Raw genomic sequence first — 25,595 nt, forward strand, 5'->3', positions numbered from 1 at the left:
TTTGCAGTAACCTTTCCCTTCCACGCCCACCAAGTTACACCCACAGAACTGGTAGTAGAAAGTTTTGAATCCCAACACTGATTTGATCTTCCATGCTTTCAGACTCGTGCTGGAACCAGTCCTCTGGGAGCATCTCTCTCTCAGAAGAATGTGTGAGAGAGAAGTCCCCAAGGAGGGGATCCAGCATGCATCTCTCAAAGGTTGGAAGCCTAAACCTCCGGCCCCGGTGACCGATCCAGACTGGATCCTGCAACATTATCCTGGGACGCGTATCTCTGCCTTCATTCATCAGTCACGTCTTGATAACTGCACCACATGTTGCAGAGAAATCTGTTCCTGATCGTTTAAGACTATCCACGTGGCCAGTCCAAGAATTTAAACTCCTGAGGCATCTGTTGAACATGTGGCAGAAGAAACAGGATTTTTGCGATCTTAACTCTAAGGACCTACATTTCCCATGGATGAGTTCTCTGAGCATTCAGATGTTTGGAAGTGGGTTCGATACAGATTCTCTTCTTTAGCTATCCAATTGTTTGGGGTGGGTGGGGGTAACGTCTCAGTTTGAAATCACTCATGGGAAATGATTGAGTACATTCCATTCTTATTCCCAAGCTGTGACTCTTAATTTTTATTCTTCCTCATTTATAATTCAGTTACAGAAGGATGGATTTGGTGGAGCTGTTTGGGGGAAATGGCCTTCTCAGCCATCCTTGGAACTCCAACCACTTGATTTCTTCCATTCTATTTATTGCTGATCAATTCTATTTATTGCTGTTCTTTTTTTTTTTTTTTTTGTAATAAATGTAATTTTAAATGTATGTGACACTCTGTGCAGAACCGCATCGTCGGTTCTACCAAAGTGCAGTCTTCCTAAATAATCAGTTAAAATCTTATATTTAGAACGTTCAACTTTCAGTCTGTTCGAAATATTTCTCCTTATGCAGAGATTACATAATACACTTCTCTGAAGTGTGTGTGTGTGTGTGTGTGTGTGTGTGTGTGTGCTTGCGTGTGTGTGTGTGTATGTGTATAAAAATTTATTCTTCTCACTTGCCCTCTTAATTGCTTTCTTCTGTGTATGGTTGATGAAGCTTAGAGGGCAAATTCCTTCAAGCAAGAAACTTTGGTTCTTTCTGCTTTCTGGTAATTTGTAGAATGTCTTGCCTCTAAAAGGGTATGTAATGCATAATAGAATTACGCTAGTTTCCTCCACATTAAAACTTCACCATTCAGTGCGTCTCTTCCAAACTTGGCTTGGTGCATGAGGACATCTTGAGCACCCCTGATTGCGAAAAGCAGATTGATACAGGTAGTTCTCAATTTGTTTAGTGACCATTGGCACTGAAAAGAGTGACTTAACAATCATTCCCTGCACTTATGACCATCTCAGCATCCCCATGGTCATGTGATCAAAATTTGGGTGTTTAGCAACAGGTTTGTATTCACTTAGCAATGGAAATTCTAGGTGTCAAACACAAGGGCCAGGGTGTTTAAATTCGACCCACGGGGCCAGCCTTGAAACAGCAAAGGACTGGCCTGCGGTGCCTCTGCCAGTGAAAACGGAGCTCACGAGGACCGTGTGCGATCGTCCCTAGTTCCATTTTTCCTGGCAAAGGATTGCAGGAGGCCGCCGTGGCCGAAAATGGAGCTCGGGAGCCTGTTTTCACTGGAAGAGTGCTCAGGCCGCTACAGGAGCCCCCCGACAGTGATGTCAAGCTGGCCATGCCCACCCTGGCCACGCCCACTCTGGCCCCCTGAGGTCGAACACAACCCTGATACGGCCCTCAATGAAATTGAGTTTGACACCCCTATTCGAGACCCATTTGTGGTCATAAGTCAAGGACTAGCTTCTTTTACAAACAATGAACAGAAATATATTACACCACTAATCTGAGAAGTGTGTTCATTTGTTTATTAGATTTAGTCATCTCCTTTTCCATGCCAGAAGTTGGCATTAATTTTTAACATTAAGCATAGCATTTGTTCAATAGGGCCAGTAGTAGGTACAGTACACGTAGCCCTCGATTTACAACAGTTCATTTAGTGACTGTTCAGAGTTGCAATGGCATTGAAAAATGTAACTTACGGCCATTTTTCACAACTACGACGTTTGCAGCAACCCCATTTTGATTGTGTGATCAAAATTCAGATGCTTGGCAACCGGTTTGGTTATGTCATGCCCCTGTCGGAGTCTGAATCCGAGGAGGAAGACGAGCAGCTGACAGGGAGTGGGAGTGTGGCTACATTGGCTGTGGAGGAAACTGGGGAACGGCAAAGTCCAGCTGGGCAGAGCAGAGGAGAGGTAGAACAAGGGAGAGGGAGTTCAGAGGAAGAGCCAGGCCCACCCTATCTTCATCCTAGGTCATACAGGGAGGAACGGAGAAGAGAGCAACATGGGTTATGTGGCTTATGGGGGAGGAAAGGGCCCTGATTCCCTTCATTAGCCACAGCTGGGAAGAGAGTTTAAAAGGAATGCATGCTGAGTGCAGCAGCTAAAAAGGTGAGTTTATCTTGTGTTGACTTTGGTTGTCTACATTCCTGGCATCCTCCCAACCAGGTTGAATTACTGCCGTTCCTTCCTTCGCTTGCCCTGCCGGACTAATTACCTCATCTTGCCTTGATTTGACTGAAAGTTACAGTTTTGTTGACCATGTTTTGGACTTGATTCGCTGCAGCCAAAGGCTGTTCCAGGGAGAGTTTTTCTCCAGCCAGAAGGTAACCAGGACACTGGGGGCAAAGATGGAGCTAATAAAGGGACTCCTACTGATTAACTGACTGGGTTGCCTTTGTGCTACACCCCAGGTCATCACAGTTTATGACCTGCTGTGTCTCCAAGGTCGTGTGATCCCCTTTTGTGACCTTCTGACAAGCAGTGTCAATGGGGAAGCCAGATTCACTTCACAACTGGGTTACTAATGTTTCAACTGCAGTGATTCACTGAGCAGCTGTGGCAAGAAAGGTCGTAAAATGGGTGCCAAAACTCGCTTAACAATTGTCTCACTTAACAACAGAAATTTGGGTCTCAATTTGTGGTTGTAAGTTGTGGGCTACTTTTGTGTGTTTGGAAAGAGTTGCTTTGGAGCAGGGGTCTCCAACCTTGGCAATTTTAACCCTGGCGAACTTCAACTCCTAGAATTCTCCAAACAGCAAAGCTAGCTGGGGAATTCTGGGAATTGAAGTCCGCCTGGTTTAAAATTACCAAGGTTGGAGACCCCTGCTTGAACTCTACCCCAATCAGGCAGGAAGTAAAACAAGAGTTCGCCATAGTAAGCAAAACAGCCTCCCCATGCATTACAACCTTAATCCACTCGGATTTGTGTGAGGTTGGATAATTACATGGATTGTCTTGTAGGAAATGCGAGTGGCGGGGTGTTTCCCTTACACTTCCTTCAGAGTTCCTTACACATGCTTCAATCATTTAACCCACAATGGCAGTTTCCTGTGCATTGTCTTTCAAACTGGGTGGCAACAAATAACTTTGCAGTGATACGATAACTGCCTGACCCAGAAGATAACTGGACTTCCTTAGTTTTTTTCTTTGAAAACATTTAACTTCTTGTCCAAGAAACAACAGCACCTCCTCCTCCTCCTCCTCCTCCTCCTCCTCCTCCTCCTCCTCCTCCTCCTCCTCCTTCTTCTTCTTCTTCTTCTCGTCCTCCTCCTCCCCACGCTCCTCTCTTCTCTTTCTCCTCCTTCTTCCTGAAGAAGTTTCTTGGAGGAGAAGCAAAACTTTTTGGAAGAAAACACTAAGAAAATCCAGTTGTTTTGGGAAAAACACGTTTCAGACAACCATAATCTGGATGATTAAAAATCTCGTTAGACATAATGACTGCTTTTTTTTTTTTTAGAATTTTTAGGACTTGTCTTGCCATTATTTAGAAACATATAGTTGCCTATGACAATGGTAAAATGGTGGTAAGACCCTGAAAAATTAGGAGTCTATTTGTCTACTGCCAGCTTTGTTGTTCTAGTGCTGTTTTTGGAGCAGGGGAAAAGGAGCTTCTACACTAGTGAAAATTCAACTTCACCCTGAATGAAATGGATGCTCATGTCTTATATTGCTTTTTGTATCAGAATGTCACAAAGTGCTCCTCAACACCTCTATTCAATAGATAACTTTTTATTTTAATTAGCAGAATTATTAATAACAGCAATGGTGATCAAACTTTCAATAGCTCAGTATCCCGGTTGAAGGGTGCTATAAGATAGATTCAAGTATGAGATTGTGTTGTTCCCCGTTCTTGTAATAAGGGCATTAAGTTTAGTAAGATACTTTATCTTGCTAACATTATTGAACAACAACCCTCATTATTCTTGATTCTTGTTAGTACTTCTGTTCTGATCTTCTATAGTTCTGCTGTAGTTCTCCTTGATGCCATCCTTTCTAAAACCATTGACTGAGTTTGCACAACGGCACGGTCATGCAGATAGCAATAGCGCTTATATACTGCTCCATAGTACTTTACAGCCCTCTCTAAGTTGTTTGCAATGTCAGCTTATTGCCCCCAACAACTTGACTCCACATTTTGTTGACCTCGGAGGAATGGAAGGCTGAGTCAACCTTGAGCCACTTAGGATCGGATTCCTGGCAGTGGGCAGAGGTGGAATTTCAAATATGAACATAATCTTTTATTACCCTTAATAGCGGAAAGGATTGAAAACAATTGACAGCCCAACTTCTGTATCATACATCCTTCTTCTAATAATTTCAGGGAAGGTCCCAGAATGGATGTCATGGGTTGCCAAGAAAGGATTGGAAAGAGTGTAGAAGGCACAAGTTAGCCATGTATACTTTTGGGACCATCCTGCAATAGCAATCGCAACAGCACTTAGATTAATACATTGCTTCACAGTTCTTTATAACCCTCTCTAAGTAATTTACAGAACCAGCATTTTGCCCCCAAGAATCTGGGTCCTTGGAAGGATGGAAGGCTGAGTCAACCTTGAGCCAGTCAGGCTCAAACTCCTGACAGTGAGCAGAGTTAGCCTGCAATACTGCATTCTAACAACTGCACCACCAAGGCTCAGTGATGTTCAGGTCAATTCAGAGGGGGTATTCAGAAGGTTCTGACCAGTTCTGGAGAACCGGTAGCAGAAATTTTGAGTAGTTCAGAGAACCGGCAAATACCACCTCTGACTGGCCTCGCCCCCATCTATTCTCTGCCTCCCGAGTCCCAGCTGATTGGCTGGGTCTTCTTTGGTTGCCCTGCACAGGAGAACGGAGCTGGAAAGCAGATTAGTGGGATGAGAAGGGAATGGGGATTTTGCAGTAACCTTCCCCCAGGAATGGGAAGGGAATGAGATTTTGCAGAACCTTCCCCTGGAGTGGGGTGGGAATGGAGATTTTATAGTATCCTTCCCCAGCCACGCCCACCAAACCAAACCATGTCCACCAAGCCACGCCCATGGAACTGGTAGTATTTTTTTTTTTAATCCCATCACTGGGTCAATTACAGATACAACAGTAGTATTTACAAACCCGAACTTACTTCATGTTATCCACTTATAGCATTCAGCTTTTCCACTGCTTCATTCAACCTAGTCATTTAGCAGTTACCTTCTCTTGCAACATTATTGATTTGCAATTCCTTCTCCTTTTGGCCTTATTTATGTCAATCATCAGCATGAAAGAACTATCCAGCTGAGACAGAAATTGAAGCTTTCTGCTATTGCTAATGTCAGCTTGTTCTTGAGTAAATAGACAAGATTGAAACAGATAAAAGAACTCCTTGACAAGATCAAAAAATCCTCTTGAAATGACTGACACTCTCACAGCGAAGCAGAAGTCGCCTTCCTCTTGATCATGATGTATCATGATCTATTCTCCTTGCAGCTGTTTATTTACCCATTTTTACACTTATAGTTTGCTATCTCAGTAATCAAAACACAACACCTTTTCCCTTGATTGTGGAAGTCCCCAAAATTGCAGAAAATTCCCCATGTGTTGTGTGATCACTGAAAGTTTTAGATTTGTTATCAGCCTTTATTTTGAGAATGCATTTGGTAGCTCAATGTCTATGGACATTCTCAGTCATCCTGGTCAGGATGGTCTCAAAGGGGAAAAAAAAAACCAGTCCAATTGCCTGTTGAAAAAGCACCTTTGAGTTGGTAGCCCACATTTGTCTCTAGCTAATACAAGACAGACACAGACTTCAGAGGATAATTAGGACTGCAGAAAAAACAATTACTACCAACCTGCCTTCCATTGAGGCCCTGTTTACTACACAAGTCAAAAAGAGGGCTATGAAAATATCTACAGACCCCTCACATCCTGGACATAAGCTGTTTCAACTCCTGCCCTCAAAATGACGCTATAGGGCACTGCACTCCAGAACAACTAAACACAAGGACAGTTTTTTCCCCAAACACCATCACTCTGCTAAACAAATAATTCCCTCAACCCTGTCCAACTATTTACTGCATTACTATTACTATTAATCTTTTCATTGTTCCTATCACTCATCTCCTCCCGCTTGTGACTGTAGGATTGTAACTGTATTGCTTGTATCCTTATTTATATTGACTGTTTCCTAGTATGATTTTGATTGCTTATTTGTACCCTATGACTATATTAAGTGTTGTACCTTATGATTCATGGCAAATGTATCTTTTCTTTTTATGTACACTGAGAGCATATGCACCAAAGACAAATTCCTTACGTGTCTAATCACACTTGGCCAATAAAGAATTCTCTTCTCTTCTCTTCTCTTCTCTTCCCTTCCCTTCCCTTCCCTTCCCTTCCCTTCCCTTCCCTTCCCTTCCACGCCACGCCACGCCACGCCACGCCACGCCACTCCACTCCACTCCACTCCACTCTACCTTATGATTCTTGGCGAATGTATCTTTTCTTTTTATGTACACTGACAGCATATGCACCAAAGACAAATTCCTTGTGTGTCTAATCACACTTGGCCAATAAAGAATTCATTCATTCATTCATATTCTTCCAGGACCCTAATTTTAACAGCCTCATTATGTTACTAGCTATTACTATTATTATTATCCAGTCCTTTTAAGGACAACCCTGGAGACATTCCCAGAACATTGCTTATAACCGAACACCTTAGTAATAGCTGCCTTTAAACAGTCTGTTTTATAACGGAGGTGGATGGCACAATATCTTTTTGTAATGTAGCTGTTGAGACTTAAAACATGACAGCCTTGAGGCAAGGTACTTGATTCTAAAGGCAGTTTTTATGAGATGATATTAATGCAGCCCAGGCCAAATGCAGAATTTGATTCTTGGAGAACATGTAGAAGGATAGTTTTTCCTGTGCATCTCACATTTATGGGAAATTTTCTGTCTTTGTGCCAGGTGGTGATGTTATTTAGGTTCAAGCTGTTTAAAGGTTTCTTAGCTCATTTGTTTTGTTAGGTGAATTTGCCAGACGTTAGTGCTAAAACTACATTCTTACGTTGTTCTTATGTCTTGTTCTTATGTTCTTATGTTTTGTTTTCTATCTTCTGGACTTCTAACATTTTGCTTCACTTTCTATTTTCTTGACTGCCAATTCCTCGCTACCGAATTTGACTGTGTAAGGGGAGAGCAGCTCTGGCCATAGCTTAGTTCAGCTTAGCATGTTGGATGAATCCATATGGAGTTTATAAGTTAACAGAGTATAGCCGTACTACAGTGGGACTGCAGCCATTGTGGCTTATTTTATCAGTTAACCAGTACAAACAGGTCTTAACTGTGAACATTTTCTTAGTTTTAATCATAATATAACAACTGCTTTAAACTTTACAATCAAGTTTAATCCCTTTAAACTTGGTTGTAAAATAAATAAATAAATCTGTTTTTGTAGCAAAAGTTGTCCAAGGCTGGAATTCTTACCGATTCAGTTTCACAGTTAAAACTTCCACAGTTTTAATTCCAACTTAACTTTCTGTGAACCTCATCCCATATTTAAGAGGTTACTTGAGTGAGTGCACTGACATGCCTATCGTCCCTGTCACATTTTAGTTTTGTTTTTCATTTTGTTCGTTCAAATTTGTAATTTTTGTTTGACAAACAAACAAACAATGTAATGACTTAGTTACTGGCAGACAACTGAGGAGCCCGAGGTTCACCTCGGCCAAGGAAGCACATTAGATGGTTTCTCCCTCAACCCAACTGACAAATTTGTTATTACAGGGGAAATTAGAGAAAGCCTGTTTTTTTGTACTTCCTGGAGGAGGGATGGGTATCCCAGGAGTAAATGTAAATATATACGTAGTCCTTGACTTAGGACCACAATTGAGCCCCAAATTTTAAGTTGCCAAATTTGTTAAGTAAATGTACATTTTACGACCTATCTTGCCGCAGTTATTAAGTAACTGACTGTACGTGTTAAATTACTCAAACTGTTCTTAAGTGAATCTGGCTTCCCCATCGATTCTTTGCTTCTCATAAGGTCACAAAAGAGGATCACATAACTCTGGGACCCTGCAACTGTCATAAACATGAGCCAATTGCCAAGCGTCTGAATTTTGATCACATGTCCAGGGGGATGCTACAATGGTTGTAAGTGTGCAAAAATTGCTTCTAAGCAGAGTTGATATTCAGCAGGTTCTGACCAGTTCTGGAGAACTGGTAGCGGAAATTTTGAGTAGTTCGAAGAACCGGCAAATGCTACCTCTGACTGGCTCCACCCCATCTATTCTCCGCCTCCCAAGTCCCAGCTGATTGGCTGGGTCTTCTTTCGTTGCCCTTCACAGGAGAATGGAGCTGGGAAGCAGGTTAGTAGGGTGAGGAGGAAATGGGGATTTTGAAGTATCCTTCCCCTGCCACGCCCACATAATTGGTAGTAAAAAAAATTGAATCCCACCTCTGCTCCTAAGTCACTTTTTCCAGTGCAGTTGTAACTTCAAACAGTCACAAAATGAACTGTTGTAAGTCAAAGACTGCCTGTAATTAATACGAGAAAATGTGACTGAAATTTGGAGCATTTGTAGGGGTGCGTGCCCTTCCTTCAACCATTCCTATTGCTGATTTGCTTTCTTTCAAGCTGGGTCATGAGTTCCGCTGTGCACATCCGTTTCTATAAAGTGGCCCTTATTTTCCTGAATATGTCAACATCCCTCTATGCGCTCCAGGGAGAGTGTTAATCTTCTCAAAGAACCCTATAATTCCCGAGTTTTAAGTGTAATGACCAAAAGGACTTCTTTGTTGCCACTGACTTTGATCTAGACTGACCTTGCATAGGGGGCAGGATTAACTTGGCCACATCCTGGTTCGTTGTTGCTTTGGGCAAGGTTTTTTTTTTTTTTTGTTGTCTCCTTGGATCAGCTGATGTTTTAAGCACCGAATGGATTGACTTCCCCTTCCTTGTTCACTGTTTATATGTTTTCATGCTAAAGGCTCCTTTCGAAGTCAAGTAGAGACATTCGCATGAGTTAATGAGTTAATTCATCTTCAATTATTGTAATGACTATATCTCCCTTGGGGTAATTTAGGTTTTTTTTGTGGGGGGGCGTATATGCTGCAATGCATACTGTTTGCTTAATCATAAACTCAGTTCTGTTCCTTTAAGTCTCAAGACAGATTGCAGGGCAGAAAGACTGCAATCAAAAGTTAATTAAAATGGAGCTACTGAAAAATAGCACATTTTTTTTCCCAGTGGGGTGATCTAGGTCCACAATTGGACACATTACAGGGCATGGGGACTGTATACAGATAGACCTTGACTTATGACTACAATTGAGCCTAACTATTCCATATTGTTAAAAGGGACACAGTAGCTCAGTGGCTAAGACGCTGAGCTTGTCGATCAGAAAGGTTGGCAGTTGGGCAGTTTGAATCCCTAGTGCTGCATAACAGTGTGAGCTCCCGTTACTTGTCCCAGCTTCTGCCAACCTAGCAGTTCGAAAGCACGTAAAAGTGAAAGTAGAAAAATAGGGACCCCTTTGGTGGGAAGGTAACAGCGTTCTGTGCACTTTCAAAGGCGTTTAGTCATGCTGGCCACATGACCACGGAGATGTCTTCGGACAGCGCTGGCTCTTCGGCTTTGTAACGGAGATGAGCAGCGCCCCCTAGAGCCCGAAACAACTAGCACGTATGTGTGAGAGGCACCGTTACCTTTACCTTTATTGCATATTGTTAAGCAAGACCATTTTTATGTGAGTTTTGCTCCATTTTACGACTTTGTTGCCACAATTGTGAAGTGAATCATAGCCTTGGTTAAGTTAGTCACAGGGCTGGCTTCCCCATTGACTTTGCTTGTCAGAGAGTCGCAAAAATCGAACATTGAATCATAGGACTCTGCAATGGTCATAAATATAAGTGTCTGAATTTTGATCATATGACCATTGGGGATGCTGCCACAGTCCTGTCACTTTTTTCACTGCTGTTGTAACTTTGAATGGTCACTAAACAAATAGTGGTAAGTTGAGAACTACCTGTACATAGATTGGGTGACAAATCATACTAGCCTTTGCTTGTTAACCTAGAATGCAGTACTACAGGCTAACTCTGCCCACTGCCAGCAGTTCGATCCTGACTGGCTCGAGCTTGTCTCAGCCTTCCATCTTTCCAAGGTTGGTAAAATGACCCAGATTGTTGGAGGCAATGTGTTGTTTCTGTAAACCACTTAGAGAGGGTTGCAAAGCACTGTGAAGTGGTATGTAAGTGCTGTTGCTATTCAGATATGCTTTAGTACAGTAAATAAACCAGAAGACTTATTTCAAACAACATGCACATCCCAAACCAAACAAGCCACAGTGCAGTTTACAGTGGTATGTGAACCTTGACACAGAATCCTTGAGCTTTGGCAGCCATTGTGTATATCCAAGTCCATATTCTAAAATAAATCAACAAAACAAGACTCTAGAACTGGGGTCATCAAACTTGACAGATTTAAGACTTGTGGGCTTCAGCTCCCAGAATTTCACCTTTAGTCATGTTAGCTCAGGAATTCTGAGAGTTGAAGTCCACAAGTCTTAAACTTGCCAAGTTTGAAGACCCTTGTTCTAGAAAGAGTGCAGAGAAGAGCAACCAGGATGATGAGGGGACTGGAGGCTAAAACATATGATGAACGGTTACAGGAACTGGGCATGGCTAGTCTAGTGAAGAGAAGGACTAGGGGAGACAGGATAGCAGCCTTCCAATATTTGAGGGGCTGCCACAGAGAGGAGGAAGGGGTCAGGCTATTTTCCAAGGCACCCGAAGGCCAGACAAGGAATAATGGATGGAAATTGAACAAGGAGAGATTCAACCTGGGAATAAGGAGAAATTTTCTGACAGTGAGAACAATCAACCCATGGAATAAAAGTTGCCTTCAGAAGTTGTGGGAGTTTCATCACTGGAGGCTTTCAAGAAGAGACGGGACTGCCATTTGTCAGAAAGGGTGTAGGGTCTCCTACACTTCAGTGGGGGGGTTGGACTAGAAGACCTCCAAGGTCCCTTCCAACTCTGTCAATCTGTTAAATCTGTAAAAAGCACAAGAAAAATACAAATCAAAACATCTACAGAGATTTGAAGCTCCAATCTACCAGTTAAAATTCAGAGCATAAGACAGGAAAAATTATGGTGGCAGCAGGTTTAGGATTTCTTAATACAGGTAGGCCTCTACTTACAATGTTTAGTAACCATTCAAAGTTACAACAGCACTGAAAAAAAGTGATTTATGAGTATTTTTCACACTTATGACCGCTGCAGCATCCCTGAGATCATGCAATCAAAATTTGGATGCTTGTCAACTGGTTCCCATTTAGGATGGTTGCAGTGTCTTGGAATCACAGGTTCCCTTTTTGCAAACTTCAGTGGGCAAGATGCCAGATTCACTTAACAACTTAATGACTGCACTGATTCACTTAACAAACCGTGGCAAGAAAAGTGGTCGAAATGGGGCAAGACTACCTTAACGATCGTTTCACTTAGCAACATAAATTTTGGGCTCCATTGTGGTCGTTAAGTTGTAATTTTATGTTTCTCTCTTTCATTAGAATCACTTCACTCATTTGTTTGGGGGGGGTGTGTGCTTCCCTCCTCCATTTGTTTTTTTTTGGGGGGGGGGTGCTTCCCTCCTCTATTTTTAAAATGCACGCTCTTCCTTCAAGGGCACAGGTTTTGCTTGTGAAGGGCATCTTTGCTTGTGCAGCTGCCCAGAAAATCAGAAGCAATTTGAAATGATCAATCACGGGATAATGGAATTTACACCTCATTGGGGTTCTTTGGCTGACTGAAGATCTGTCCTGGGTGAGGTTATTTTCCAGGATCACTAATGTGGTAAGTTCATATATCCACCGAGAATAACACATGTGAGCTTGTATCCCATGATACAACCATGTACTTACATTGGCGCTCCCTGTCCCCTGGCATGATGTACTGGCAGTCCTCGACGTACGAGCACAAGTGAGCCCCAAATTTCTGTTGCTAAGGGAAACATTTGTTAAATGAGTTTGTTGATTAGATGAGGTGGTGCCATTTTATGGCCTTTCTTGCCACAGTTTTTCAATGAATTGATGTAGTTGTTAAATTAGTCAAACTGTTGTTATGTGAATCTTTCCACAGTGGCCTGGGGAATGTTTCTTTCTTTCTTTCTTTCTTTCTTTCTTTCTTTCTTTCTTTCTTTCTTTCTTTCTTTCTTTCTTTCTTTCTTTCTTTCTTTCTTTCCTTCCTTCCTTCCTTCCTTCCTTCCTTCCTTCCTCCCTCCCTCCCTCCCCTCCCTCCCTCCCTCCCTCCCTCCCTCCCTCCCTCCCTCCCTCCTTTCTTTCTTTCTTTCTTTCTTTCTTTCTTTCTTTCTTTTCTTTCTTTCTTTCTTTCTTTCTGAGAGGCTTATTATTATTATTACCTTTATTGTCAGAGTACAACATGTGTACAATGAGATTGGCTGAGCCTCCTTTCTTGCACCCACCCACCCACACACACACACACACACACACACACACACACAACTCACAGTGAGGACAGAAGTCCCTAACCCAGACCCAATCTTCTTACCCTATGTGATCTTGTTGCACAACACGCTGGCCCCACAAGTCTGTTGACACAAAGATATTTTCCGTTCAAAAGTCTGGCAGCCCATGGGTAGAAACTGTTCTTCAGCCTGTTGGTGCAACTTCTAAGGCTGTTGGTTCACTCTTCTAAGGCAGCGAGCCGTAGCAAGGTCATCTAGTGCAGGGTCCGCCAACCTTTTGGACCTCAGGGACCACCGAACTCATAATTTTAAATCCCGCGGGCCAGAGACCCTGGGAAAATCCTCCAAAACATCTGCAGGAAAATTCCCCACCCCGTTTTCCTACCGATCAATCTTTATTGGGGATCGCAGGATACTGTCCCCAACTCCGTTCTTAGGGGGAGAGAGAGAGAGAGACTTTTGGCTTCATGCAAGGAAAGCAGCAGAAGCAGCAGAAGTCTTTCTTTCTCTCCCCCAAATTCCACCAGAAATGAGTCTTTGTGAGGCTTGTCTCGCCAGTGCAGCCTCTTGGAGCAGGAGGCCTTGCAGGGTCCCCAAGACTCATTTCTGGTGGAGTTTGGGGGAGAGAAAGAAAGACTTTTGCTGCTTTCCTTGCATGCAGCCAAAAGCCGAAGAAAGAAGCGGAAAGAAGCAGCCCGATGGCCAGGCCAGGCGTGTGGGGCAAGTCCCCCCCTCTACCCTCCCCCCCCCCTCACTACTTTGTGTTGTTCGCAATGCAAGTGATGCAAGTCTTGTGTTCCCACGCAGCCTGGATTAATTGCTTTGGGGGATGCTTTGGGGGTGACATTTCTCTGTGGACCACCAAAATTTTCTTGCAGACCACCAATGGTCCTTAGCCCACTGGTTGGCAACCACTGATCTAGTGGTATCCAGGAGCTGCCCACAATGTTTTGTGCTGTGCTCACCATCCTCTGTAATGTCTTTCTGTCTGCGGCTGTCAAGCCAGCATACCACACCGTCATGCAATATGAGAGGGTGCTTTCTATTGTGGACCGGTAAAAGGAGGTCATCAGTCCTTGTTTCACTTTATTCTTTCGCAAGACCCTGAGGAAATGGAATCTCTGTTGGGCTTTTCTGGCCACCCGGGTTGTGTTGATTTTCCAGGTGAGATCTTTGCCGTAGCAGACTCCCAGGAATTTAAAGGAGGATTCTCTCAACACTGAGACCCCCACGATATAAAGTGGGGTGGATTCCTCTTTCGGTAAAGGAAGGTTTTGTGCTTCTCTGGAACCCCACTTTTCCTCCTTTGTCCACAGGGCATGTGCAGTGGGCAAAAATTCTGAATGTGCCTCGGAGAACCCCACGCATAAGCGCGAAAAAGCAAGCTGCGCTTTTCAACTCGTGACAATGCGGTTGGGTGGCATTAACGAGAAAAATTCAAGCTGCTACTGTAAAACATTAATCCGTAATCTCCCTGAAATTCTCCATCTTGAATTGCAAGCAGACAGGGGATTATATCTCAAAAGAATGTGGCTGTCGTGCAAATAAGTTATAACTGCAGCGAATTTGAACCGAGGAAGGGAAGAGGGGAGGAGAGCATTTCACAGGCTTGGGGATCAGCAGAACTACGAGAAAATCATATACAAAGATGTTTCTTTTTTAAAAAAAAAAAATTTTAAAATTGATTTTACAATTAAAACAGACCAACAGCACATACATAAATGTAAGAGAGAAAAAGAAAAGAAGAAAAAATAGAAAGAAGAAGATAGAAAACAATTAAAAACCTTTTCATCTATATACGAAGATGTTTCAATGACCTTTTGCAGTACTGCTCATTACATCAGATGGGAGCAGGGATGGGAAAACAATAGGCACCGGGCTAGAAACCAGCAGATCATGAGTTCTAGTCCCATCTTAGGCACGAAGCCTAAGACCATGGGTGTGACCGTGAGCCAGCCGTACTTTTTCAGCCCTAAAAGAAGGCAATGGCGAGCTACTTGCAATATCTTTCCAAGAAAACTGCACGAACTAGTCCAGGCAGTGGTGAGGAGTCAACAATGGTTGATGGGTTATTTTTTATTTTGCTCATTACGAGTCTTGCATTCAGAATTTTAGCAGGACTGGTAGTCCTCGGCTTATGACCACAACTGAGCCCAACGTTTCTGTCGCTAAGTGAGACATTTGTTAAGTGCCCCTTTTGTGACCTGTTTTTTTGCCACCTGTCATTAAGGGAATTGCTGCAGCTGTTAAGTTAGCAACATGGTTGTGAAGCGAATCTGGCTTTCCCAATGATTTCGCTTGTCAGACGGTCTCAAAAGGAGACCACGTGACCCCCGGTACGTTGTAAATACGAGTCAGTGGCCACACATCTGAATTTTAATCACGTGACCTTGGGGAAGTTGCAATGGTCTTAAGTGCGAAAACAGTCATAAGTCACTTTTTTCAGTGCCATTGTAACTTCTGTTGTTCACTAAAAGAACTGTTGAAGGTCAAGGACTGCCTATAGAGCATTTCTATTGGAATAATGGCATTGGGTGCAGAGGTGGTATATTCAGCTCGTTCTCACCAGTTCTGGAGAACCGGTAGCAGAAATTTTGAATAGTTCAGATAACCGGCAAATCCCGCCTTTCACTGGCCCCGCCCCCATCTATTCTCCGCCTCCTGAGTCCCAGCTGATTGGCTGGGTCTTCTTTTGCTGCCCTTCACAGGAGAACGGAGCTGGAAATCAGGTTAGTGAGGTGGGGAGAGAATGGGATTTTGCAGTAACTTTCCCCTGCCACGCCTACCAAGCCACGCCCACAGAACCGGTAATAAAAAAAATTGAATCCCACCACTGCTCCTAAGTCACTCTTTTCAGTGCCGTTGTAACTTTAAACAGTCACAAAATGAACTGTTGTAAGTCAAAGACTGCCTGTAATTAATACGAGAAAATGTGACTGAAATTTGGAGCATTTGTAGGGGTGCGTGTCCTTCCTTCAACCATTCCTATTGCTGATTTGCTTTCTTTCAAGCTGGGTCATGAGTTCCGCTGTGCACATCCGTTTCTATAAAGTGGCCCTTATTTTCCTGAATATGTCAACATCCCTTTAGGCACTCCAGGGAGAGTGTTAATCTTCTCAAAGAACCCTATAATTCCCGAGTTTTAAGTGTAATAACAAAAAAGACTTCTTTGTTGCCACTGACTTTGATCTAGGCTGACCTTGCATAGGGGGCAGGATTAACTTGGCCACATCCTGGTTCGTTGTTGCTTTGGGCAAGGGGTTTTTTTTTGTCTCCTTGGATCAGCTGATGTTTTAAGCGGATAGGGAGGGAATGGGGATTTTGAGTATCCTTCCTCTGCCACATCCACCAAGCCATGCTCACCAAGCCAAGCCATGCCCGCAGAACCAGTAGTAAAAAAAAATTGAATCGCACCACTGATTGGGTGCATTTGAAGTAAGTCCATGGCTGAAAATCACTTTTCCAGTATTCCTTCTACATGAATTTTTTCTCTCTCTCATTGCCGTTCTCTTCATTTTCTCTCCCACCCATCTGGATTTTTCTCTTCTGTTATGTTTGTTTGGAAACCCTCCCAGCCTTCCCTGCAGATAATCTCTCACGGCTTGGTTATGTTCCTAATATTTTCCTTTAGGGAGGAGGGACAATTATGTCGTCAGCAAATTCCTTTAGCTCTTGGTATTGTTAACCACTTTATTTTTATTTATGTATTTATTTATTGCATTTTCCCCAGGGCTGCATGATTCTGTTTTGAAATACAGCAAACTAGAGATGTAAAAATTTAGAAGGTGGATGGAATCAGAACCCTCTAAAAGCTTCTTTGAAAATGAATGCTGAACTCTAGCACAAGTTTGGGTCAGTTGACCGAATTCCAAAATGCTGTAGAATAATATGCTGCATGTCACATATATCCCTGGTTAAGTCAACCATTGTTTACCCAACCCAGATTTTTTAGGTTCATGTGACACACTGAATTAAAACAAGGGCTGGATTTATACAACATGTTTGATTGAAAAGTAATTAGATTGTGTCTCACTCAGACTTGTGTCTAGTATGCAAATTCAACCAGGTTGAAACCAAACCTTCTCTTTCACCAGGAAAATAGATCTTCCCATTATAAACCGCGTGATGGCACAACAGATATGTGCACCCGTTCATTATGGTGTATTACAAGTTGTTCTGTATGGTTCAGTGCTGTGGTGCTATCCTTTCATCATTTAAGATCTACCAATTATGCTCCCCAAGAAACTTGATACCATGGTGACAGACGTTAAAAACCTTACTTTTTAATAAGCAGCAATTATGTTATTGTATTCATTGATTATAGTAAATAGTGAGCCTTAAGTAAAACAATCGGCATAAATATACAGTACATTCAGCTCAGGGCTGAACCTTGGAGTCTTTGGTGCTCTCTGAGCTTGGCTGTTTGCTTGCAGACTAGGCAACATCTTCAATGTTTGAAGGACCTTATTGATGGACTCTGTGTCCCAGCTATGATATTTCTAAGTCCAACCTGTGGTCATTTCAAGTATCATGGCACCAAACGAAGGAAACTTCATCCATTGAAAGCAAGCAAATTAGATTTTCTGGTTCATGTTGTTGCTTCAAAGGATGAAAGAGGGATTTAAGAATATTTGGCATAATCTATTATGGGAAATACAGCACTTTAATATCCTTTAGTCTTCCTTCCCTGTTTATTAAGAGTTGTTGTCACCACTGAAGAGTATCTAAACATTTCCTTTTTAAAAGCTTGAAACAACCTAATTTGGCTTAGTATTCAGTGATGTTGTTTTTCAACGGCTGCAGACTTCGTAGAATACATGCAAATAGTCACAGTGGCACTTTAAGGTTGCTTATGACCGGTTCTCACATCCATTGCAGCATCCTCCTGGTCACATGATCAGAATTCAGGCACTTGGCAACTGATATGTTTTTATGACAGTTGCATTGTCCTAGGGTGTGTGTGTGTGTGTGTGTGTGTGTATGTGTTTGATGTGATGTGATTCTCCTTTGTGGCCTTTCCAGTTGGCTTCCAGCAAGCCAAATCAATGGGGGATTGGGGAAGCCAGATCTGCATAATGACTGCATGATTCATTTAACAACTGCAGGGCTTAGCTTAACACCTGTGGCACCAAGACCATAAAGTGGGACACAACTTAACAACTGACTAGTTGAGCAATGGACATTTTGGGCTCAATTGTAGTCATAAGTCAAGGAATTCCTGTATTCCAATTCCATGATATCTTCCTTAACAGCGTGTGTGTGTGTGTGTGTGTGTGTGTGTGTGTGTGTGTGTGCATGCGCTGAAACTAGTTTCTTGTTTTGGCTGCATTCTTGGCATTCTCTTGTAGAACTTCCATGGTGAAAAGTTTTGTACCACTTGGTGCTTCTTCTTCTTCTTCTTCTTCTTCTTCTTCTTCTTCTTCTTCTTCTTCTTCTTCTTCTTCTTCTTCTTCTTCTTCTTCTTCTTCTTCTTCTTCTTCTTCTTCTTCTTCTTCTTCCTCTTCCTCTTCCTCTTCCTCTTCCTCTTCTTCCTCCTCTCTTCCCTCTTCCTTCCTTTTTCCCTCTTCCTTCCTCCTTCCCTCTTCCTTTCTTCTTCCCTCTTCCTTTCTTCTTCCTCCTCCTCCTCCTAGTATATTCCCACAGGTGCAGGGTCCGCTTTTCAGATCATTGAACACTACTTTGCACAGTCAGCTGCGTCTCCGGGGCATAGGCCCATAGCTTGCATATCTTTGTTGATGGTGTCTTGCCATCTCTGTTTTGGGTGCCTGTGAAGTTGCCGGCCATTGACTTCTAGTTGGTAGGCAGTAGTGGCCATGGGGGAAAGTGCTGCTCTCAGGACATGTCCATACAAGCGGAGCTGGTCTTCTTTCATCATCTCTATAATTGGCGCCACACCAAAATGCTATCGAATGTTGTCATTTGTGATGTGGTCAAGAAGGGAGATGCCTGATATCCAATGGAGCATTTGTATTTCCATGGCATGGAGATAATGTTCGATCCCTGTTGTTGCTGCCCAGCATTCAGTTGCCATACAGTGCAACAGGATGGATAGTTGTCTTGTAAATCTTAGATTTCAGACGGGTCGGCATTCGTCTGTCGCATAACACACTGGTGAGTTCTTACCAATGCATCCAGGCAGCATTCACCTTTGTTCGCACCTCACCATTGATGTCTTCTCCAATGAGCTACCAGGCAGAATTCGGGGGGGGGGGATTAGACTGCGGGGAGCAGGAAAAACATCCAGTGTCGAAGCATTTTGCTTCCCACACCATTGCTTCCTTCCTAGGCCAGACCGCTCACCGGAAAAGCAAGTAGCTTCAATTATGAAGGTTAAACATTTTATCAGTTAGACCAGTTGGCAGTGTGGAGGAGAGCTTAGACAGGCTTAATTCTGGGGTGTGCTTTAGACAAACAACTGGTTTTGTGAGTCTTCTATGCATTAGTGACCTCTGCTGGAGAAGGACAAATCCAGAAGCTGACTTTCAGTAGGGGAGCCGTAGAGTTCTTTCTTTTGGGGGGTTTTCTGCTGCTTAACCTTCTTTCCGTTAGCACAGAATAGGTGATACGGTATCCTGGCTCATTAGAGAAAGAGAAGATGAGAAACAAGAAGTTGTCCACAGCCCCACAGGTGGTCAAAGCAAGGTTAGCAGAGGAAGATTGCTGAGAAAAGGCTAAAAGGAAAGGGATGATATTTATGCAGAGCATGAAAAGACGCAAGGCAAGGTTTGAAAGATAGAGCGGCTGGAGATAAATAGCTTTGTGTTTTATCTTACAGAGGTTAGGGCTTGTCCCTTAGCTATGATATGGAATTCATCTGATCAGACATACACACCCCTTCGGAGGGATCAATAGTTGTTTGTTGGCGAACTCCAGGCAGATGCAAAATGCATCTATTTAACCTGCAAGAACAAGCGACTCTGCCACAAGCCTAAGGAGTTTTTAAATCAGTAATTGAAGTGAAGCTTCCTGCCTTTGTTAAGAAAACAAACCAGGGACCTAAAGGCATAGACCTCGTAGTTTTAAATTTCAGTTTGTAAACAAGGGAAGTGTAATTCATAATCGCTAGCATTTGTTGTCTTCAATTAGTCATTTTAAAAGCACTGCCTGTCAAAATATCAGAAAGCCGAGAACCAAAACAAACTGACACATAACCACAAAATCATATGTAATGGTTTTCAGTTGTCGGATAGTTGGGAGACAGGAGCTGTTATCTACTCCGAATCATCAAATGGCGATTAGTAAATCCGAATTTCCATCTTTGTTTCAAAGCATCACTGTTCCTAAAGAGAACACCCAAATAGGTCTAAGTGGAGAGTCCACATTCCTTTTAATTGAAAATAAATGAAATTAAATAACGAGGGGGCAGGAGCTGGCCACACATTTCAAAGGAGGCATGAAGACGTCTTAGTGAGCAGCGCACTAATAATTCCATTAGAAGAATTACCGAAATCTTCACTGATTAGAATGCAGGTAGTTCTCTCGCCTTGCAACCATCCCTTTAATGACCATTCAGAGTTACAATAGTGCTGAAAAAGGAGACTTATGACCTGTCCTCACCTTTACGACCACGCAGCATCCATGTACTCACCAATTCCCAGTACGTTTCTGACAAAGTCCATGGGGAAGTAGGCCAGTTGGATCCGCTTAACAATGGTGCAATTTGCTTACCGACCGTTGCAAAAGTTGTAAAATTGAGCCTGGCTCATTTAACGACCACATTGCTTAGTGATGGAAGTCCCAGTCCCAGTTGGGGATATAAGTCGAGGATTACCCGTTGCCATCTGAATCTGTGTGTGGGGTGGGGGGAACAGCTTACTTTGAATGGACATAGAGGTTAAGTTCAGCCTCACTCTGAACTGCCTTGTATTGTTTCTATTTTACAGATGGCAGTCCTGAGGTATAGAGAGACTCATGCTACCATCCAAAGCATCTCACTGGTCCAATTGGAGAACCTGGGAGCCCTGTAGCACCTCTTCATTGCTGTACTGCATAACTGGTAAGTAGAGAGTGGTTATCGAAATGGAACAGTATTTCTCCCTAGGTTATCTGAATTTGAGTCTTGATTTCAACTGCCCACCCCATAGGATTCAGTGCAATGGGTGTGTTATGGGTATGGTCATCAGGTCACCTATGATTAGGGGACTGCAGGTTAAAACATGTGAAGAACTATTGCAGGAATTGGGGATGTCTAGTCTGATGAAAAGAAGGGCTAGGGGTGACATGATAGCAGTCTTCCAGTATTTGAGGGGCTGCCACAAAGAAGAAGAGGTCAAACTATGCTCCAGAACACCAGAAAGCAAGACAATGGGTGGAAACTAATCAAGGAGAGAAGCAACCTAGAACTAAGCAGAAATTTCCTGACAGTGAGGACAATTAACCAGTGGAACAACCTGCCTCTAGAAGTTGTGGGTGCTCCAACACTGGAGATTTTTAAGAAGAGATTGGACAATCATAGGGTTTACTGCCTAAACAGTGGGTTGGACTAGAAAACCTCTAAGGGAGTGGCACCCAACCTTTTTTGTGCCACGGCCCGGTACTGGCATCACAAAATGATCCGCGGCCCGGTACCGGCATCAGCACGCATGACAAGGCATTTCCTCTCCCCCCCTCACCCTCCCCTCTCCTCCAGGTCTTCCCCAGTGACCCCTCCCTGCACGGAAGCCTCAGCTGGTGCTTTCGGGCTCGTCCTCGCCCCTCCTGCATGAGATCCTCCAAGCTGCAGGCTAAAGGCAGCAGGGCTCCTCCGGGCTGATCGCGCAGACACCTGACAACTGGGGGGGGGAGGGGGGGGAGAAGAGACCCGGGGCGTGACGTGGGTCCACTTTCCTCCCCACGGAGAACTTTTTTGCGTCTGGCGCGGGTAGTTCGGCGAGAGGCGGCGGCTCTATAACCCCAAAGGCAGCTCTTGCCCGGCATCATTGTGCACGCATGCCCACACACAGAACACCCACTCAAACACCCACTCACTATCCCCACAGCGCGAGAATAACAGGAATAATAGTCTTCTTCCCCCCCCCCCACTCCGCTCGCCACTAGCCTTGCGGTTGCGACTTGTGTCCCCGCTCCTTGGCTCGGTTTTTCCTGCAACTGACTCCCGCCTCACACTTTTGAAAGAACGAGAGCGGCCTGAGGAGTCGTTGAAGCGCGCCCTGTTGGGGGGGTGGGGGAGAGAGAGAGAAAGGCGTATTATTACTTGAGCTTTTTAAACTCTTGAGAATGGGCTTCCTGGGCAAAAACCATTTATTTACATCTGGGCGGCCAGGAATCGTTTGCAAAACTGCTTTGCCTTTTCCAGCCCTCTTTGCAAAGCGACGCCACGGCTCTTCCTTTTTGCCTTTCCCTTCCCGAGGCAACGCGGGACTGGAGCCGCGTGGAGCCACACCGGGCAGTAGCAACTCCTGACTCAGGGGGCCTCCGAGGGGAGGGGAAGGAGGAGAAGAAGGGGGGGAAAGGGGGGGGGCTGATTCCCCCCCAAAATCGGAATCCCGAAGAATATCATGTCTGTCGAAACAAGATGGCGGTGCCCAGCAAACTGGTGGCCCGGTAGAAAATGATCCACCGACCGGTACCGGTTCGGGGCCCGGTGGTTGGGGACCCCTGCTCTAAGGTCCCTTCTGACTGTGTTATTCTGTTAGGGAGCTTCTTCTGGGGGGACCTAGATGGTGAGGCTTTTCTACTGCAGTATTCCCATTAATAATGGGGTCCATTATGGAACCTTCTTCCCTCAGAGAAGAGGTCGGCCTCATCACTCCTCAACTTTCAAAGGTCCTTCAAGACCTGGGAATGCCAGCAAGTCTCGGGACCCCAGGCAATAAGTGAATGAGTCAGGTGGCTCCTGGAGTGGGATCCAAATTTTTTTAACAACTAGTTCTGTGGGCATGGCTTTGGTGGTGGGCATGGCTTAGTTAGTCATGTGACTGGCTGGGCGTGGCCAACTCAATATCACTCACATCGAGGCACGCATCTCCACGCCTGGCCTCTTATGACTGTGGGGATGCTACAACAGTCGTAAGTGTGAAAAATGGTCATAAGTCACTTTTTTCAGTGCCATTGTAACTTTGAATGGTCACTCCACACGAGCAAAGTAGGAGGAAAAAACTCCAGAGAAGATCCAGAGACAGGAAGTCTAGTCCTGCCAAGAATGTAATAAGGGTTAACGGAGAGGTAGTTTCTGTAAGCAACACCAGAATGTTTCCTTCCTGCCTTCCTTACAGGATTAGGCCAGTAATTTCTTCTAACAACCGGCTCTCCGAACTGCTTAGAATGTTAACAACCGGTTCTAGCGAATAGGTGCGAACTGGTAGAATCCCACCCCTAGGTGGCTCCCTTATTCTTTATTCTCCCTTATTATATTCCTCTATTATTTTCTTTTTTGTTTTAGTTTTGCTTTTAATGCTTTTTAATAACTGAATTACTATATCATGGTTTGGGATAATGATTGTTACTGATTTGTCTGATTGTTGTATGCCACTCAAGAGTCCATGAGATTGGTGGCTATATAAATTTGATAAATAAATACGTTTTGTGTGTATACAAAAAGGGCAGTGCATGGGAATTGTGTTAGTAAGAAAGGGTTATAGTTAAGTATGTGGATATATGCTTTACATGCAGAGTGTCCTATATTTGTGTTCAAATACATAATTTTTGAATTTGAAGTTTTTAAAATTATGCCGTTGCTGTTGTCACTGTTGTTGCACCACAGACCTATCTTGTCACAGCATGATTACACAGACTTTAAAAATGGGTTGACTTGGAGAATCCATTTTTCAAAATTTTGGAATATGCTTCCTGTTCTAAAAAAACAAGGCGGAGAAAAACAGAACATCCGGCTTTACTCCATTTGAAACTTTCTGAGAAATGACATATTTATTTTATTTTTATTGATTTGATTTGTCAGTCGCTTACAAGATAATAGGTATAATTATAAACATGAGTAAGAATACAGGAAACAGGAATGAATAAATGGGGACAATAGGACAGGGACGGGAGGCACGATGGTGCCCTTATGCACACCCCTTACAGACTTCTTAGGAATGGGGTGAGGTCAATATGGATAGTTTGAGGTTAAAGGAGTGTGAGTTTGAGCACGTGACAACAGAATCAGGTAGCGTTTTGACCCAAGCCTTGTTAAAAGCAAACAAACACCAAACAGCAAAACCTTTTTAATGCTTCTCTGTGAATTCCATTAATTCACAGTAAAAGGCTATTAAAAACTAATTGTCCCGGATAAGAACAAGCCTTGGCAAGGTTGTGCAAGGCTGCCAAGAACACTAGATTAAATTGCAAGGAAATAATCAAACCCCCAAAGTCTCCAAACACAAACCAGGATAGTCCGAACTTCCACAAGACTTGAAGTGCAAGAACTTCTTTGCTTCCAGCAAAGAATCCCACCTCTGAGGGCTGGCTTTTGTCCCTTAAGGGAGGGGCCATTACCTTGCAGCTTTACTCCCGAGTTGCCCGTGCTGCTGCAGCTGCTCTTTCCTTCGGGCAGCCCTGCACGCACGCGCACTGGGCACAGGCTCCTCGGGGTCCTCTTCATCACTGCTGCCAGCCTCCACAATCTCTGAAGGCAACCTTCCACTCCCTGATGGTCCTGGCCCCATCCCTGCATCACACGCATCCGAGTCCTCGCTCTCCGAGACCTCAGCCATCCACACCTGCTGCTGGCGAACCACAACAGGTAGTGCGTTCCAGACATTGACCACTCTGGTGCTGAAGTCGTACTTTCTGCAATCAAGTTTGGAGCGGTTTACATTGAGTTTGTATCTGTTGGGCCTTCATGTATTGTTTGTGATTTCTTTCTCAGGAGTTCATCCAATACAATAATACGTTGGGATTTTTAACATTCAGATTGGGCACGGGCCCTTTTCCAGATTCATACTTCACACAAGCCTTTTCTTGTGAACCAGGGCCTGCGCCCTCAAAACTGCACTGCAAATGGGTATTTACTACAGAAAGTCCTAAACTTAACAACAGTTTTGTTAATGACCGTTTGATGGCACTGAAAAAAATGACTTAGGACCATTTTTCACACTTACAACCGTTGCAGCATCTCCATGGTCACATGATCAACATTCATATGTTCGGCAACTGACTCATATTTATGACGGTTGCATTGTCCCGGAGTTATGTCACCCCTTTTTCAACCAGCTGACAATCTGGGGAAGCCAGATTCACTTATCAACCGTGTTACTAACTTGAGAGCTGCAGTGATTCATTTAACAACGGTGGCAAGGAAGGTTGTAAAATAGGGCAGAATTCACTTAACAAATAGTAACAAAAATGTTGGATTTAATTGTGGTCGTATGTCGAGAACATAATGTGCTCTTAATTTTGTGTATGTCCCAGCACCGTCCATGACAAACTGAGTCTGATCTTCAATCTCTTTTTGCTTGTGAAGAGGTGTGTGTTGTGCTGTATCATCTTTTAAGAGCCTGGGCAACTGAATGAAGCCGCGTGTTTACTGGCCGGATGCCCTTCTTGTCACCAATGCTGAGTTATATTCAGCAGATATATTCTCAACGTGGCCAGAGAGAGAAATATCTAACTCTACCTAGGATTGAACTCACAGCCTCCTGATTGTGAGGTGAGAGCTCCACCTCTAGGCCACCGCACTACTCATGTGTTGTGCTGTATCCACAGTCCTAATATCTGGAGCATTCTTTTTAGGAATGTTGTCCTAAAAGAATGAAAGGGAGAACAAAGCATGTTTCTTGCTCACTTGTTTGTTTAGGATTCTTGAACCCTGTTTCTTTAAAA

At 43.7% G+C, this 25,595-nt stretch overlaps 1 protein-coding gene across 19 annotated transcripts in view; it reads left to right on the forward strand.

Moving 5' to 3' along the window:
- The window catches only part of ST3GAL4 (ST3 beta-galactoside alpha-2,3-sialyltransferase 4), a 152,042-nt gene that overhangs the window by 65,548 nt on the left and 60,899 nt on the right, over positions 1 to 25,595 (forward strand). For all 19 annotated transcript variants that reach the window (XM_087939064.1, XM_087939067.1, XM_087939047.1 and 16 more), the window contains one exon: positions 20,720 to 20,832. The gene's annotated coding sequence lies outside the window, so the exon portion shown is untranslated. The remainder of the gene's footprint in view (positions 1 to 20,719; positions 20,833 to 25,595) is intronic.

The sequence above is a fragment of the Pseudonaja textilis genome, chromosome 9, assembly GCF_049901715.1.
Source record: "Pseudonaja textilis isolate UNSWEBS1 chromosome 9, rPseTex1.2, whole genome shotgun sequence".
In the NCBI taxonomy this organism is placed as follows: domain Eukaryota; kingdom Metazoa; phylum Chordata; class Lepidosauria; order Squamata; family Elapidae; genus Pseudonaja; species Pseudonaja textilis.